At 40.9% G+C, this 15,546-nt stretch overlaps 1 pseudogene; it reads right to left on the bottom strand.

Annotated features, from left to right (window-relative positions):
* Positions 1-8,476: 8,476 nt before the first annotated feature.
* LOC128589682 (aurora kinase C-like) lies at positions 8,477-10,273 on the bottom strand (annotated as a pseudogene).
* Between the last annotated feature and the right edge of the window lie 5,273 nt (positions 10,274-15,546).

Genomic DNA, 15,546 nt, shown 5'->3' on the forward strand with positions numbered 1-15,546 from the left:
TAACCAAAATTAGAGCAGAATTAAATGAAATTGAAAACAAAAGAATAATACAACAGATCAATAAAACAAAAAGCTGGTTTTTTGAAAAGGTCAATAAAATAGATAAACCTCTGGCCAACCTAATCAGAAAAAAAGAGTAAAATCTCTAATATCATCAATCAGAAACAACAAAGACGAAATAACAACAGACTTGTCAGAAATCTAAAAAATCCTTAAGGAATATCACAAGAAATTTTATTCTCAGAAATATGAAAATCTGAAGGAAATTGAACAATACTTGGAAGCACGTCACCTTCCAAGACTTAGCCAGAATCAAGTGGAAATACTGAACACACCCATAACAAGTTGAGAAATAGCATCAACTATACAAAACCTCCCTAAAAAGAAAAGCTCGGGACCAGATGGGTTCACGTCAGAATTCTACCAAACCTTTAAAGAGGAATTAGTACCTGTATTACTCAACCTGTTTGAAAAGGTAGAAAAAGAAGGAGGACTACCCAACACATTCTATGAAGCAAACATCACCCTGATCCCCAAACCAGGAAAAGACCCAACAAGAAAAGAAAATTATAGACCAATATCACTAATGAATATAGATGCAAAAATATTCAACAAGATCCTAACAAACAGAATCCAGTAACACATCAAACAAATCATACACCATGATCAAGTTGGTTTTATCCCAGGGTCTCAAGGCTGGATCAATATCCATAAATCTATAAATGTAATTCAGCACATAAACAAATTAAAAAACAAAGACCATATGATTCTCTCAATTGATGCAGAAAAAGCATTTGATAATATCCAGCACCCCTTCATGATCAGAACACTCAAGAAAATTGCTCTAGAAGGGACTTTTCTTAAACTGATAAAGGCCATCTACAGCAAACCCACAGCCAATATCATATTGAATGGAGTTAAATTGGAATCATTTCCACTCAGATCAGGAACCAGACAAGGTTGCCCATTATCTCCATTGCTTTTAAACGTTGTATTGGAAGTTTTAGCCACCACAATTAGGGAAGAAAAGGTGATCAAGGGTATCCATATAGGGTCAGAAGAGATCAAACTTTCACTCTTCGCAGATGATATGATTGTGTATCTGGAAAACACTAGGGACTCTAGTGCAAAACTCCTAGAAGTGATCAAGGAATACAGCAGCGTCTCAGGTTACAAAATCAACATCCATAAATCGGTAGCCTTTATATACACCAACAATAGTCAAGTTGAAAAAGCAGTCAAGGACTCTATCCCATTCACAGTAGAGCCAAAGAAGATGAAATATTTGGGAATTTACCTAACAAAAGACGTGAAAGATCTCTATAAAGGGAGTTATGAAACTCTAAGAAAAGAAATAGCTGAAAATATTAACAAATGGAAAAACATACCATGCTCATGGCTGGGAAGAATCAACATTATTAAAATGTCCATACTACCCAAAGTAACATATAATTTCAACGTACTCCCTATTAAAGCTCCGCTGTCATACTTTAAAGATCTTGAAAAAACAATACTTCGTTTTGTATGGAATCAGAAAAAAACTCAAATAGCCAAGACATTACTCAGAAATAAAAACAAAACAGGAGGAATCACACTACCATACTTCAGACTTTACTACAAATCGATAGTGATCAAAACAGCATAGTATTGGCACAAAAACAGAGAAGTAGATACCTGGAACAGAATAGAGAACCAAGAGATGAATCCAGCTACATACCGTTATTTGATCTTTGACAAGCCAATTAAAAACATTCAGTGGGGAAAAGATTCCCTTTTTAACAAATGGTGCTGGGTGAACTGGCTGGCAACCTGTAGAAGACTGGGATTAAACCCACACCTTTCACCATTAACTAAGATAGACTCTCATTGGATTAAAGATTTAAGCTTAAGAAATGAAACTATAAAAATACTAGAGGAGATGTAGGAAAAACACTTGAAGAAATCGGTCTGGGCGAGTATTTTATGAGGAGGACTCCTCGGACAATTGAAGCAGCTTCAAAAATACATTACTGGGACTTGATCAAACTAAAAAGCTTCTGCACAGCCAAGAACACAGTAAGTAAAGCAAGCAAACACCCCTCCAAATGGGAGAAAATATTTGCAGGTTATATCTCTGACAAAGGTTTAATAACCAGAATCCACAGAGAACTCAAACGCATCAGCAAGATAATAACAAGGGGTCTCATTGCAGGCTGGGCAAGGGATTTGAAGAGAAACTTCTCTGAAGAAGACAGACGCATGGCCTTCAGACATATGAAAAAATGCTCACCCTCTTTAATCATCAGAGAAATGAAAATCACTACTACTTTGAGATATCATCTAACTCCAGTGAGACTAGCCTATATCACAAAATCTCAAGACCAGAGATGTTGGCGTGGATGTAGAGAAAAGGGAACACTTCTGCACTGCTGGTGGGAGTGCAAATTAATACATTCCTTTTGGAAAGATATATGGAGAACACTCAGAGATCTAAAAATAGATCTGCCATTCAATCCCATACTTCAGCTGGGCATATACCCAGAAGACCAAAAATCTCATCATAACAAACATATTTATACCAGAATGTTTATTGCAGTCCTATTCATAATTGCTAAGTCATGGAAAAAGCCCAAGTGCCCATCGATCCACGAATGGATTAATAAATTGTAGTATATGTACACCATGTAATATTATGCAGCCTTAAAGAAATATGGAGACTTTACCTCTTTCATGTTTACATGGATGGAGCTGGAACATATTCTTCTTAGTAAAGTATCTCAAGAATGGAAGAAAAAGTACCCAATGTACTCAGCCCTACTATGAAACTAATTTGGGGCTTTCACATGAAAGCCATAACCCAGTTACAACCTAACAATAGGGGGAAGTGGGAAAGGGAGGGGAGGAAGGGGGGTGGTGGGTCGAGGGAGGGGGATTGGTGGGATTATACCTGTGGTGCATCTTACAGGGGTATTTGCGAAACTTTGTAAATATAGAATGTAAATGTCTTGGCACAGTAACTGAGATAATGCCAGGAAGGCTATGTTAACCATTGTGATGAAATTGTGTCAAATGGTCTCTGAATTGAGTGTATGATGCCCCATGATCATATCAATGTACACAGCTATGATTTAATAAAAGAAAAAAACACACAAGCCATCCATTTGCTGTCTGCAAGAAACACACCCAGCATCAAAAGACAAATTAAAACTCCAACTCAAGGTTTGGAGGACAATTTTTCAGGCAAATGGAACTCAGAAGAAAAGAGGAGTTGCAATCTTATTTTCAGATACATGTGGATTTAAAGCAACTAAAGTCAAAAAAGACAAAGATGCTCACTTTATATTGGTCAAGGGAAAAATACAACAAGAAGACATTTCAATTCTAAATATTTATGCACCCAATTTAAATGCTCCCAGATTCTTGAAACAGACCTTACTCAGTCTGAGCAATATGATATCTGAAAATACCATAATAACAGGGGACTTTAACACTCCTCTTACAGAGCTGGACAGATCCTCTAAACAGAAATTAAACAAAGATATAAGAGATTTAAATGAGACCCTAGAACAACTGTGCTTGATAGACGCATACAGAATAGTCCATCCCAAAGATAAAGAATATACATTCTTCTCATCACCCCATGGAACATTCTCCAAAATTGATCATATCCTGGGACACAAAACAAATATCAACAGAATAAAAAGAATTGAAAATTTACCTTGTATCTTCTCAAACCATAAGGCAACAAAGGTGGAACTCAACTCTAACAAAAACATTCGACCCCACGCAAAGGCATGGAAATTAAACAATCTTCTGTTGAATAACACATAGGTCCAGGAAAAAATAAAAGGAAATCATTAACTTCATTCAGCATAACAACAATAAAGATACAAGCTACCAAAACCTGTGATATACTACAAAAGCAGTTTTGAGAGGAAAATTTGTCACATTAGATGCCCACATTCGAAAAACAGAAAGAGGGTACATTACCAAATTCACAAGCCATCTTATGGAATTGGAAAAAGAAGAACAATCTAAGCCTATACCCAGTAGAAGCAAAGAAATATCCAAAATCAAATCAAAGATCAATGAAATGGAAAACAAAAGGATCATTCAGAAAATTAATGAAACAGGAGTTGGTTTTTTGAAAAAATAAATAAAATATATAAACCATTGGCCAGACTAACGAGAAACAGAAAAGTAAAATCTCTAGTAACCTCAATCACAAATGATAAAGGGGAAATAACAACTGATTCCACAGAGACAAAATAGATCATCTCTGAATACTACCAGAAACTCTATGCCCAGAAATCTGACAATGTGAAGGAAATGGATCAATATTTGGAATGACACGCTCTCCCTAGACTTAGCCAGGAAGAAATAGGGCTCCTGAACAGACCAATTTCTAGCACTGAGATTAAAGAAACAATAAAAAATCATCCAACCAAAAAATGCCCTGGTACAGATGGCTTCACACCAGAATTCTATCAAACCTTCAAGGAACAGCTTATTCCCGTACTGCAGAAATTATTCCAAAAAATTGAGGAAGAAGGAATCTTCCCCAACACATTCTATGAAGTGAACATCACCCTGATACCAAAATCAGGAAAACACCCAACAACAAAGAAGAATTTCAGACCAATTTCACTCATGAATACAGATGCAAAAATTCTCAACAAAATCCTAGTCAATAGATTACAGTGTATCATCAAAAAAGTCATACATCATTATCAAGTAGGTTTCATCCCAGGGATGCAAGGCTGGTTTAACATATGCAAGTCCATAAACATTATCCACTGTATTAACAGAGGCAAAAATAAAGATCATTCTATCCTCTCAATGGATGCAGAAAAAGCATTCGATATAATGCAGAATTCTTTTCTAATTAGAACACTGAAGAGGCCAGGCATACGTGGCACATTTCTAAAACTGACTGAAGCTATCTATGACAAACCCACAGCTAATATTTTACTGAATGGAGTAAAACTGAAAGCTTTTCCTCTTAGAACTGGAACCAGACAAGGTTGTCCTCTGTCACCTTTACTATTCAACATAGTGCTGGAAGTTCTAGCCAATACAATTAGGCAAGACAAGGAAATAAAGGGAATCCAAATGGGAGCAGAGGAGGTCAAACTCTCCCTTTTTCCTGACAAAATGATCTTATACTTAGAGAATCCCAAAGACTCAACCACAAGATTCCTAGAAGTCATCAAAAAATACAGCAATGTTTCAGGATATAAAATCAATATCCACAAGTCAGTAGTCTTTGTATACGGCAATAACAGTCAAGATGAAAAGCTAATTAAGGACACAACTCTCCTCACCGTAGTTTCAAAGAAAATGAAATACCTAGAATATACCTAAAGAAGGAGGTAAAGGACCTCTATAAAGAAAATTATGAAATCCTCAGAAAGGAATAGCAGAGGATATTGACAAATGGAAGAACATACCATGCTCATGGATGGGAAGAATCAACATTGTTGAAATGTCTATACTTCCCAAAGCAATCTACCTATTCAATGCCATTCCTATCAAAATACCAACATCCTACTTTCAAGATTTAGAAAAAATGATTCTGCATTTTGTATGGAACCAGAAAAAAACCCGTATAGCTAAGGCAATTCTTAGTAATAAAAATAAAGCCAGGGGCATCACCATACCAGATTTTAGGCTGTACTACAAAGCCATAGTGTTCAAGACAGCATAGTACTGGCACAAAAATAGAGACATAGACACTTGAAATATAATAGAAAACCAGGAAATAAAACTAACATCTTACAACCACCTAATCTTTGATAAACCAAACAAGAACATATCTTGGGAAAAGATTCCCTATTCAATAAATGGTGCTGGGAGAACTGGATATCCACATGTAAAAGACTGAAACTGGACCCATACCTTTCCCCACTCACAAAAATTTATTTGAGATGGATAAAGGACTTAAATTTAAGGCATGAAACAATAAAAATTTTCCAAGAAAGCATAGGAAAAACACTGGAAGATATTGGCCTGGGGAAAGCCTTCATGAAGAAGACTGCCATGGCAATTGCAACAACAACAAAAATAAACAAATGGGACTTCATTAAAATGAAAAGCTTCTGTACAGCTAAGGGAACAAGATCCAAAGCAAATAGACAACCTGCACGATGGGAAAAGATATTTGCATATTTTCAATCAGACAAAAGCTTGATAACTAGGATCTACAGAGAACTCAAATTCATCCACATGAAAAAAAGCCAACAATCCCATGTATCAATGGGCAAGAGACATGAATAGAACCTTCTCTAATGAAGACAGACAAATGACTAACAAACATATTAAAAAAGTTCATCATCCCTATCTATTAGAGAAATGCAAATCAAAACTACCCTGAGATACCATCTAAACCCAGCGAGAATGGCCCACATCACAAAATCTCAAAACTGCAGATGCTGGCATGGATATGAAGAGAAGGGAACACTTTTACACAGCTGGTGGAACTGCAAACTAGTACAACCTTTCTGGAAGAAAGTATGGAGAAACCTCAAAGCACTCAAGCTAGACATCCTATTTGATCCTGCAATCCCATTACTGGGCATCTACCCAGAAGGAAAAAAATTCTTTTATCATAAGGACACTTGTACTAGATTGTTTATTGCAGCTCAATTTACAATCACCAAAATGTGGAAACAGCCTAAATGCCCACCAACCCAGGAATGGATTAACAAGCTGTGGTATATGTATACCATGGAATACTATTCAGCCATTTAAAAAAAATGGAGACTGTACTTCCTTCATATTAACCTGTACGGAAGTAGAAGACATTATTCTTAGTAAAGCATCGCAAGAATGGAGAAGCAATCCTATGTACTCAATTTTTATATGAGGACAATTAATGACAATTAGGGTCATGGTGGGGTGGGGAAAGGGGAGAGCAGAAAGAGAAAGAAGGAGGGAGGGGTTGGGAAAGGAAGAGCAGAGAGAGGGAAGGAGGGAAGGTGGTGAGGCCTTGGTGTGTGCCACAACTTTGGGGGACAAGACACGATTGCAAGAGGGTCTACAAATGCAATCACTGTAACCTGGCTTATTGTACCCTCAATGAATCCCCAAAAATAAAAAAAATAATAAAATTTAAAAAAATGACAAACTTTAGAAGCATAATTACAAGTAACAACAAACAAAAGGAAACGCAAGGAGTTACAGCAGCATATACAAAGGCTTTAGCCTAGTTTGGGGGATCAATGAAGACTTTCCTGAGAAAGTGATATTTAAACTAAGATGAAGGTCGAAAACACATTAACTAAAGAGGAAACATTGACCACCTGACTACCACAGACACCAGCCCCAGACTCAGTGCAAGAGCACAGGCCTTAGAAACAGAGACTCACAAAAGGAATCTGATAACTACGTACCAGCTGACACACTTCATCCCAACCCAACTTCCAGAAACTGGCCAGAGATCAAACTGATGCTCACAGGGCTGAGATCCAGGGAGCTTTTAGGAGAGGCCCAAGGCAGCCTTGTCAGAGAGGCAAGCCCCGAGGCCGCAGGAAAACAATCCCAGAGGATCAGCAAGGATGTAGGAGACGCCGTAGAGAGATCACAATCCCCTCCGTGGGTAAATACAGGAGGGGGCTATCCTTCTCAGCTTTAAAATCCAAGGACAGTATCTCCAAAAAAACAAGAGACAGTCATAATGCAACTCAGTAGAAAGTCTGTGTGGGATGTAGCAGCCCGTATAGCCTATGGCTAGGAGGAGTGATAATTATAAGAAATACCTATATAGGTCAATGGAACACCTTAATGGAAAGGGCTTGGAGAGGGACTTAGCTCTCCTAAACAAGCATGAGAGCTCATGAGATGAGAGCAGTGGTGAATTGGCAGTCTCTACACCTATGGGTTGAGAGGAATGAGATCAGCCATATATTAGGCTGGAGGAGAAGGCAGTCAGGGGCATGCACATTCTATCATGGACTCGCTTACTCTGACTCTGTCTCCTCTCCTGCCTGCAGAACTGTCAGCATGGCATGTCTCTGCTAAAGATTACCAAGCTCTGCTAAAGTCTAAGACCTATCTTTCTAAGAAGACTGCTTAAGACACTCTCTCTCTCCAGCTAAAGTAGATAGCCCTCAGGCACCTAACAGACCTGAGCAAGGTAACTTAGCGGTCCGTGTCCAGAACCTAGTTAAGCTGGGCCCGAGACCTGGCCAGTCTTGGGCCCTGACAGTGGGGAAAAATGCACTTCAGGGGAAGCTGTGATGATGGTTTTGTTTTTTCTTCCTCTTCTCTTTCTTTCTTTCTTTTTTTTTTCCTGTATTTTCTTTTCTCACTCTTATTTTTCTTAACCCCAGTAACCAAAATTATCCACACACAAATGTGTCTAAATAAAAATTTAACTTCTGACCTACAGTAAAAAGTGGAATAAAGAAATACATATTTAAATGTAATAAAATAAAGATTTTACTATTTCTTTCCTCTCTCATATATTATCTCTCTTTTTTTCCTGATACAAAATTATTCAGCTTTTATTAATTAGTACCTTAGAAGAAACCAAGAAGATAGATGAGATAGTAGAACCAGGATAGCTCCCTAAACAAACACAAAGGAACAAAGGAAGACAGGGCTCAGGAAGCCATCTGATCACAGGGAGGCAGTATCCTCGGGAATGGGCCTGGACCCAAGGGTGCTCCAGGATCTGGGCCAAGAGCAGCTGCTCCTGGGACTTGTATCAGAGAAGCTTGTAGATCAGGTCCTGGGTCCCCAAAGGCATCATTTGGGGGAACCCCACATCTACCTTGAGGATGCACCTGTAGGTTTCACTGTAGGAGGTCCCCTAAAAGGTGGATTTCCCACCAACAGCTCATAGCATAGCACCCCGATGCACCACAGATCCACCTTTTCATCATATGTCCACCCCTCAACCATTTCTGGGGGCAAGTCGTCAAGTGTTCCACACATTGTCTTTCTCCTCAGCAAGGGGGTGTGCACAGTCCAGCCAAAATCTGCAATCTTCAGCTCACCCCTGAAACCCAGAAGCAAGATTTCTGGCTTAATATCCCCTTGAATCACTTTCTTGTCATGGCAGTGTCGGGGCATCTGCCAACTCCTCCATTATTGTGGCTGTTCTCTGCTCATCAAATGTGTGGTTTTTCTGCAGCTCCTTGTATAGCTCACCCCGTGGAGCATATTCCAGAATCAGACACACACAGCAAGCATCATGGAAGTAATTGTACAGCATAGGATATTGGGCAATGGTTATCATTAGAAATAATGTATGCTGGCTGGGCGTGGTAGCTCACACCTGTAGCCCTAGCACTCTGGGAGGCTGAGGTGGGTGGATCATTGGGGATATTGGGGTGTCTTAAGGAAGGATGGAGGAAAGGTCATGGTTCTCCCTGTCTACCATCAGTGACTGGTCACACAAGTGGCAAACTGTGCCGGGACCAGAATAAACAGCTCAATTTGGGAGGGAGTGAAGGGAATACAGGGAACAAGCATTAAGATTTGGGTGCCTGACAGAGATTTATATCATGTAATGAATTGCAGAGAAAAATCTTCAAGGTAGAAGCAAAGTCCTTTCTCAGGGGTACTATGAGCAGGGGATGTAGAACTTTATTCTACCAAATGCTGGGTTCAGATGTCAGAGGCAAACAGGTGAATGAGGAAAGACCTAGGGTGGGAGTCTTACGCTGAGACAGTCCTTACAGCAGATGTGCCTGGATTTCAATTTCCCTGTGCAGCTGGTGCTCCAGTCCTTCCTTCTCTATCTGTGACTTGAAAAGAACCTTCAGGGCCATGATAAAATGGTTTTCCTTGAGCCAAGCCAGGTACACATTTCCAAATTTCCCCTTGCCCATAGGGCATCTGATTTCAAAGTCATCAATCATGAATCTCCTACTGATGAGAGAGAAAGAAAGAAAAAGTCAGGGGTTCTGAATGTTTCCTATGCTCTCACTTGGAAGTCCCATCAGTTCCAGGAGCCAACGCTCTGTCCACTCATATATTATCTTTTAAAAATGCATGTGAGTTTGGAATGAAGAAAGTGTAGAGGTAAGGGAAAAGAAAACTTTTCCCAATCGTGGGTTGTTTTCCAGCTGCCCTGCAGACCTGGCCTTCATCCTTTGTCAGCTCATTCCTTGCTCTGAGGTGTGTTTTATGGATGGGCTTAATGGTTTTCTTACTTGCCAGCCTCCTCCTGGAAGGTCTCCCTGGAGCTTGAAGGGTGGGAGGTGAGCTCCAGGTGTTTACTGGAGGACTTGCTGGGATTCAGGACAGGGCTGTATTCCTCTCCATGGCCATCACAAATATAGGACATTTGTGCTAGTGACTGCTTCCCACCCCTTCACTGATACCCTCTGACTCTGGGTCAGTGCGAGTCCCCACACAGTGAGGGCTCAGCATTACTTCATTACCCCATGCTAGGACCTCCAACTGTTGCACATTGATTTAAAAAATAAAAATAAAAAGTCCTTCCCTCCCCTCAGTGCCCTCATTCAATTAGGCCCAACCCTGACTGAGACACCAGAGCACATTACATGAAATTCATAACATTCTTGATGGCTGGAGATGGGGCAGTAGAGTCTGAGAAGGTTGAGAGAAAACTGAGAAATTGCAGGAAAAACAGCTGTTTTGTCATTTCATGAGCTTCAAGGACAGCCCAAGGAGATGTAGCTAAGGGCGTAAGGCTAAGGGGGTAGGGGAAGATCAGATTTTTTTTTTAATAAGAATAGAGAGAAAGGGCCAGAATAATGAAATTAACAAGACAAGTGCCGTTCATTAAGAATTTCCTATGTGCGCAGCACTATGGTTAACACTATCCTTGCATTATCTCACATGATTTCATAAAAGCCCATTTTACAATGGGCTTTTATGAAATCAAGTTCCAGAAGCAAAATAGACTCAGGCAGGTCACCTTACTTGATCTTGGTTGTGAAAGTACCTGGAAGTAATGCCGACCATCAGAACCCTAGGCCTTAACCATGGCTCTCCTGGTATCATGACACCCAGGACGCAGACTCTAAAAAGCTCTTACAACTTCCATGTGATGGGAAGGAACAGATAGGCTGGATGCACTCTAAACACTGCGCCAGCCCCAAGAATCTGTAACTGCATTTCAATATCAATCTGCTTAGATAATTACATCAATGTTTTGATAGATATCTTGTTATAGCTGAAAGGTTTGTGTCCCCTCCAAAATTCATATTTTTCAATCTTTTCTTTCTTCATTTTTCTAGTTTAAATACAATTTTCCTTTGCTACCTTCTTTAACCATGAGGTAGCTACTACAGAGGAGTCTACCTATGAAGAAATGTTAAAAAATCACATAAGGAAAATTTAAAATACAGATGATGAAAACAATGAAGGAAATTGCTGAGAAAATGGAAAATAACCAAAAGGAAATCCAAAAACATAATTAAATAAGACATGAATGATATGAAGAATATAGAAAGGAATTGAAGCAGAGCTGAAGGAATTGAAGCAGTCAATTAGGGAACTTAAAGATACAATAGAAAGTATCAATAACAGATTAGATCATGCAAAACAAAGAATCTCCGAGGTAGAGGAAAAAGCTCTTAAGATAACTCAGATAGTTAAAGAGGCAGAAAAGAAGAGAGAGAGAAAGTAGAATGTTCAATGACAGAACATTGGGGGTTTATGAACATAATGGGGCTTTATGAAGCATTCAAACATACAAGTTATAGGTATCCCAGAAGGGGGAGAAGTATGCCCCAGGGGAATTGAAGCCATACTACAGAATATTATAAATGAAAATTTCCCAAATATCACCAAACATTCTGAAACACTCCTTTCAGACAGATATCAGACCCCAGGTTGCCTCAACTCAAATAGAGCTTCTCCTAGACACATGTGATAAACCTGTCCAAAATCAAGACAAAAGAAAAGATTTTGCAAGCTGCCAGGAGTAAGCGCCAGTTGACCTACAGGGGCAAATCTATCAGAGTGATGGCAGACTTCTCTAACAAAAATTTTCAAGCCAGAAGACAATGACCATCTATCTTTAATCTACTTAAACAGAACAATTTCCACCTCAGAATTCTGTATCCTGAAACAAGATGGCTGAATAAAGACAGCTTTCCACAGAGGCTCCCGTCCAGAAGGAGACTTAACGGACAAAAATTTAGCAAGTAACCTGGTGGATTTGAGCTGCACCGAGAGAGAAGGTTGAAGAATGCACATCAACCCTGCTATGGTGAGCTGCGACCACAAGGATACAAACAAAAGGTAAAAATCCATCACCAAGCAGACGGGAGTCCCCTCCCCCATGAGAATGGCTCGGAGTGCCCCACAAATAAATGGGCAGAGTTCAAAGGTCCTCCCACTACACTCCACAGGAGAGACCCTCTAAAAACTAGACCTGACTCCCCTACTAGGGTGCCATGGCATTCTCCTGCCAGGCATAAAACTGTATATATGCTCTACCTGCAACTCTGAGCTCCCAGCACTCCCCTCCACTCTCACTCTGAAGTCTGGAGGCCTGTCCCCAGGAGTCCAGATTCTTGGGTTATTTCTCAAGGGGTGTGGACAGTGCCTGAACTGCAGCTGGTCAGTGCTGACTCTGGGGCACAAGAGCGAGGATAGGACGGTTGGCTGAGAGGGAACCACACCAGAGCAGCGATTCCCTGAGGCACGGAGTGGCAGCCATCTTTTAGCAGCAATACGGCCAGGCATAAAACTGTGTAACTGTATATATTCTATACCTGCAACTCCGAGCACCCAGCACTCCCCTCCACTCTCACTCTGAGGTCTGGAGGCCTGTCCCCCAGGAGTTCAGATTCTTGGGTGATTTCTCAAGGGGTGTGGACAGTGCCTAACCTGCAGCTGGTCAGCGCTGACTCTGGGGTACAGGAACGAGGAGAGGACGGTCAGCTGAGAGGGAACTACACCAAAGTGGCAGTTACCTGAGGCTTGGAGCAGCAACTGTCTTTTAGCAGCAATACAGCCAGGCATAAAACTGTATAAAGCTGTATATATTCTCTACCTGCAACTCTGAGCTCCCAGCACTTCCCTCCACTCTCACTGTGAGGTCTGGAAGCCTGTCCCCCAGGAGTCCAGATTCATGGGTGATTTTTTGAGCGGTATGGAAAGTGCCTAAACTGCAGCTGGTCAGTGCTGACTCTGGGGCACGGAAGCAAGGAGAGGATGGTTGGCTGAGAGGGAACCACACCAGAGCAGCAGTTCCCTGAGGCTCAGAGCTGTCTTTTAGCAGCAATACGGCTCACTCACAGATATTCTGAAGCCACACTCCCTGTCTCCCTGGGCAACCAGAGGAGGCCAGCAACAACCCATGAGTAATGGATTTGCCTGAGGCGGTACCAACTCATAGACCCGGGAAGCTCCCAGGGTGGGGCTGACCCAGAGGACCGCTTTACTGAGCCTAAGATGGACCTGGCCCTCAGGGGATTGTCAGCCTATAGACAAAGGAAGGCAACAGGATAGAACTGACAGATAACCTAATACAAAACCTGCAGGAACAAAGACAGGGCTTTGGAACTTAAAACAGCTTCTCTTCTGCAGGCGAATTTAGCAGTTCTGTTCGGTTCTGTCAGTAAGATCAATCAGGGGTGGGGCTGGAACTGAGTTAACACCCCCCAACCTTAACCAAGCACCCGGGGCTGTCAGGCCTCACCTCCTCCTGCTAGATAGAGGCAGAGCACAGAGGCCTGGCAGATTTCCTTGTGATTCAGGTAGGTGCAAACCCCTGGAGTATCTGTTCACTACAGGCAACTGGGTCAGCCAATTGCAGGGCTATCAGAGACTGGGTGTGACACAGGTGCAAGGTGGGGAAGGAGGCATCAACCTTCCCAGACTGATCAATTTGCTGGGTGGCTCCTCCTGACTCCACGCAGCACTGGAGCAAGCCATATCAGAGTAGTCACCAGACCCCTGTGCTCCAGTTCCCAGAGACCACTTAAACTCTCCCACCTGAGACAGGTGGTGACTGAGACAATTGATTTGGAACTTTTGAACTGAGCCAATCACCTGAAGACTATTCAGGTGGTGCTCTGGGTGTGTGGTTGCAGGAAGGTTTGATTTTCCTTTAACAATTGTTGCCTGTGGTGGGCAGGGTGAATTAATTGCTTGTATTGCTCCACAGCTGAGACTTCAACCCAGAGTAACTGTTTCACTAGGGTTGAACAGAAACCAGCTGAAAACAAGACAGAACCACTTAGCCCCACCACACTAAACAGGGCCCCAGTTTCTCAGACCACAGCACTGTATGGGTCCTCCACAAAGCTCCAGGGGAAACATCAAAGGGTGTAAAACAATCATGGGGTGGAATCAGCAGAAAAACTCTGGTAACACGAATAACCAGAATAGAGCAATTCAAAAGTCAGGATCAGGAATTCGAGGAGAAATTCAAAAATTGTCTCAAGAATTTAACGAATTTAAAGACAAAACCACCAAAGACTTAGACACACTGAAGCAAGAATTTGCAGCCCTCAAAGATCTGAAAAATACAGTAGAAGCCCTCAGTAACAGAGTGGAGCAAGCTGAAGAAAGGATTCCTGACATTGAAGACAAAGCCTTTGAATGCTCCCAAACTCTCAAAGAGGAATAGAAATGGAGAGCAAAATGAATCATTCTCTCAGAGAACGCTGGGATAATTCAAAGAAGGCTAATATACAAATCATTGGAATTCCTGAAACCCATGAAGTGGCCTGGCTAGGCACAGAGGCCCTTCTCCATGAAATTATGAAAGAAAATATTTCAGAAATGCCTAGAGATTCTGAAATTCAGATAGCAGACAGCTTCTGAACCCCAGCACAACTCAACCGCAATAAGACATCACCCAGGAACATCATAATTAACTTCACTAAAGTTAATATGAAGGAGAAAATTCTCAAAGCAGCCAGATGTAAGAAAGCCATTAACTACAAAGAGAAGAATATTAGAATGACTGCAGTTCTCTGTGCTGAAACTTTTCAAGTCAGAAGAGCCTGGTCATCGACTTTCAATCTCCTAAAGCAAAACAACTTTCAACCTCAAATCCTGTATCCAGCTAAACTGAGTTTAATTTATGATGGAGAAATTAAAACTTTAATGACATTCATATGTTGAAGAAATTTGCCATAGCCAAATCAGCTCTTCAGGATATTCTCAGACCTATCCTCCACAACAACCAACCAAATCCTCCACAACAAAAGTAAACACACTCACAAACTTTTGATCAAACTCCAGCTTCCACACTGGCGAACGGATTAAAAATGTCCACCGGTCTTTTGAAAAACTCAGTACCCAAAATATTACCAGACTTATCAATATTCTCCATTAATGTGAATGGCTTAAACTGTCCTCTACAGAGGCATAGGGTAGCACACTGGATACAAAAACTCAGGCCAGATATTTTGTGCATACAAGATATGCACAAGATATGCACAAGAGTCACATCTTACCTTAAAAGACAAATATACACTCAGGGTAAAAGGATGGTCATCCATATTTCAGGCAAATGGTAATCAGAAAAAATCAGGCGTTGCAATTTTATTTGCAGATACAATAGGCCTTAATCCAACAAAAGTAATGAAGGATAAGAATGGTCACTTCATATATGTTAAACGAAATACT

The sequence above is a fragment of the Nycticebus coucang genome, chromosome 7 (assembly GCF_027406575.1).
Source record: "Nycticebus coucang isolate mNycCou1 chromosome 7, mNycCou1.pri, whole genome shotgun sequence".
Taxonomy (NCBI): domain Eukaryota; kingdom Metazoa; phylum Chordata; class Mammalia; order Primates; family Lorisidae; genus Nycticebus; species Nycticebus coucang.